This window comes from Petaurus breviceps, unplaced genomic scaffold, assembly GCF_028583685.1.
Source record: "Petaurus breviceps papuanus isolate PSGF00001 unplaced genomic scaffold, PetGlider_PUasm1.0 66, whole genome shotgun sequence".
NCBI lineage: Eukaryota > Metazoa > Chordata > Mammalia > Diprotodontia > Petauridae > Petaurus > Petaurus breviceps.
This window is the reverse complement of record NW_027186442.1, coordinates 2407616-2411076: the sequence shown is the minus strand read 5'-3', so window position 1 is coordinate 2411076 and position 3461 is coordinate 2407616. Positions and strand designations below refer to the sequence as shown.

General features: G+C 37.6%; 1 pseudogene; it reads left to right on the top strand.

Moving 5' to 3' along the window:
• Positions 1-2314: 2314 nt before the first annotated feature.
• Positions 2315-3098, top strand: LOC138173863 (small ribosomal subunit protein eS6-like; annotated as a pseudogene).
• The last annotated feature ends 363 nt before the right edge of the window (positions 3099-3461 follow it).

The window sequence follows — 3461 nt, the reverse complement described above, 5'->3', positions numbered from 1 at the left end:
TGCAAAGTGGTTTCAAAGGGAAAAAGGAAGGCTGTATCAGCTCTGAATTGTGAAGGTCAAGAGATGCCTTGTGTAGGAGCTGACAATTGAACTCATTAAGGAGGGAGGAGGGAATGTGTGTTCATATAGCATTCCAAGCACTGTCCTAAGAACTTTTGCAAATATTATGTCTTCTCATCTTCAAAACAACTCTGTGATATGGATGCTTCATTAGCCTCATTTATAATTTGAGGGAAACAGAAGTTGTATGACTTACTCAGGGTGACATATCCAGTAAGTATCTGAGGTGAGATTTGATCTCTGTTCTTCCTGATTCCGGGCACAGTACTATATATCACTGCACCAACAGTTACCTCCATAGAGACAATTTAATAAAATATATTGAAGGAAGTTAAATATTATAAGATGCAAAGGTTTTGATCATGAGGGGACAGTTTGTGCAAAGGCATAAAGATGAGAGATACATATTGTACAAGTAGAACAGCAAGATCAATTTGTTTCAAATGAGAAATTTCTTAAGGAGTATAAAGTATAATAACCCTGAAAATGTAAACTGATAAATTTTGAAAGTCTTTAAAAGCCAAAGATTACATTGAATTTTATTTCAGAGGCAAGAGGGAAGCATTAGAGTTTCTTGAACAAGGGAGAGAAATGATCTGATATGTGTTTTAGAAATAACATTTTGACAATTGTTTAGAGGATGTATTGAAGAGAGGTGAGAATGGAGGCTGAGAGACGAAGTATAAGGCTACTGAAACAGATCAGGCTTGAAGTTAAAAAAAATAAAAGTGTCAGCCATATGGATGGAGAAAATGGGAGGGGTTTGGATGTAAGGCACGTGGAGAATTGACAAATTTTGTTACCTGGGTAGATATGATATGAAAAGAAGAAAAAACAAAAGAAAAACAGCAATGAAAACAAGTAAAAAAAAACAGGTTACTAGAAGAATGATGGTTTATTAATTAGGAATAATTCTAATACTCATCCTGATATTTATAAGCTGTTTAATAGTCAAATCATTTAATTTCTTTGGGACTCAGTTTCCCCATCTTTGAAATTAGCTTATTTGATTAAATAATCACAAACATGTCTCTCAGTTCTAAGATTCACTGATCCCATGCTTTTAACCAGCTGTGTGCTATTAGGCAAGTGACTTAAACTTTGTGAATCTCTGTTTCATCATTCCTTAAATTAGTCTTGAACAGAAGAGTACCGATAGTTGCAACATTCAATCTATAAATTCCTTTCATATATACAAAACAATTCATGGTAAAAGCATTAAAAAAAACATTTTAAAAATCTCATGTGAGGTCCACCTGGGTTAAAAAATGGAACAGCAGAGCAAAGGTAAAGTGAATAGTATCACACAGTAAAAACAAGGTATATGTGCATTTATGATAGTCTAATTTGTTTGGAGCTTAGAGAATGATGATGGGAAGAGTATGAGATAAGATAGGAAAAAGATAGTTTAATTAACTCATTCCTCTTTCACATATTCAAGTGTATATGTGATATCATTGAGTTGAATGATCCTCATAATGATGAAGATAGCAAACCAAGCAGGATTTATATCATTATTTTTGTCACCACTACTTTGTCATTTAGTGACATCTCTCTTTGTCGATAGTTGTGAGGTTAGAGGACATCATGTCTAATTATCTCTAGCTACATTTTACCTAACTGATCTTGACATCTGATCTCATCAGAGAAAACTTTTGAAGTCACTTATCCAACCAAAATTGTGTTCAGAATTTACCCCTACAACCTATAGACAGGACCAAGGAATTCTTCCCCAGAGATCTCAGCTCTACAGCATGACAGTGACAGAACTAATTTTGTTTCCGCAGCCATTAAGGTTGCTTTGCATGACTGCACATGTATAATCTATATGAAATTTCTTGCCTTCTCAATGAAGAGGGAGGGGAGGCAGGGATAGAATTTTGATCTGAAAATTTTTTTAAAAAGTAATAAAATTTTACATGTAATTGAGTAGAAATAAAATATTAAATAAACAGCCAAGAAGGTGACTGAAGCAGGTGTTTGGGAATGTTTAGAACTTGGTCAGATATCAAAGATGCCAAGGTCATAAAATCCATCTTGCGCCATCACCAATCACTTTGACTTTTGTCTTACCACTGGACTTCTTTGACTCTGGAAAGGAGAGTGAAACTGATGAATTTGCAACTTTGTGCATCTCTGCCTCATTTAAATCTATTCATGTGTGAATCAAGACATCATCCCATGATGTCATTGATTGTCTTCAAAAATGAAGGATGAACAACAGCAATTTAAAAAAATCATTTAATTCCTCTCTTTCCCGTGGCAGGTCTGAAGTGGGCGGTTCTGCAAAGATGAAGCTGAACATCTCCTTCCCATCTACGGGCTGCCAGAAGCTCATCGACGTGGATGACGAGAGGAAGCTGCGGACCTTCTATGAGAAGCGGATGGCCACCGAAGTGTCCGCCGACGCGCTGGGAGACAAGTGGAAGGGTTACACGGTCAGAATCAGTGGTGGGAAGGACAAACAAGGTTTCCCCATGAAGCAGGGTGTTCTGGCCCACGGCAGGGTCCGCCTGCTGCTCAGCAAGGGCCACTCGCTATCGCCCTAGAAGAACCGGAGAAAGGAAGCGTAAATCTGTGCAGTGCTGTATCGTGGATACGAACCTGAGTGTCCTCAACTTGGTGATTGTGAAGAAAGGTGAGAAAGATATACCAGGACTGACAGATACCACTGGACCTCCTTGCCTGGGGCCCAAAGAGCCAGCAGAATCTGAAAACTCTTCAACTTGTCCAAAGAAGATGATGTTTGACAGTATGTTGTGAGAAAGCCCCTCAACAAGGAAGGTAAGAAACCCAGGACTAAGGCCCCTAAGATTCAGCGCCTGGTGACTCCGCGTGTTTTGCAGCACAAACGCAGATGCATTGCTCTGAAGAAGCAGGGTGCGCAGACGAACAAGGAAGAAGTAGCAGAATACGCCAAGCTTTTGGCCAAGAGAATGAAGGAGGCTAAAGGAAAACGACAAGAACAGATTACCAAGAGACGTTGTCTGTCTTCCCTGAGAGCCTCCACCTCGAAATCCGAATCCAGTCAAAAATAAAGTTCCAAAAATGGGTTAGAAATAAATAATTTTTGTCAAGTAAAAAAAATCATTTAATTGTAAAAAAACAAAAACAAAGTGAAACAAAACCAGCAAAACAAGAAACCAAACATCATAATGATTAAACCCCCCAAAATATCGTGTCATAAAGATTCATAAGAAAAGTACTGCAGTAATCCTGTACTGCAGTGGATACATGCACTAACCTAAGTTCTCACCTTTAGTTGTGTTTTTTTTTTATGTTGTTCATACAATATTTTCGATGATACTATAATGTTTTTTGATTCTCACTGAATCAAATGTTAAGTCTAGAAATAATATTGTCACTATTTATTAGCTGCTTTCTTCAGTCTCTTGCCTATG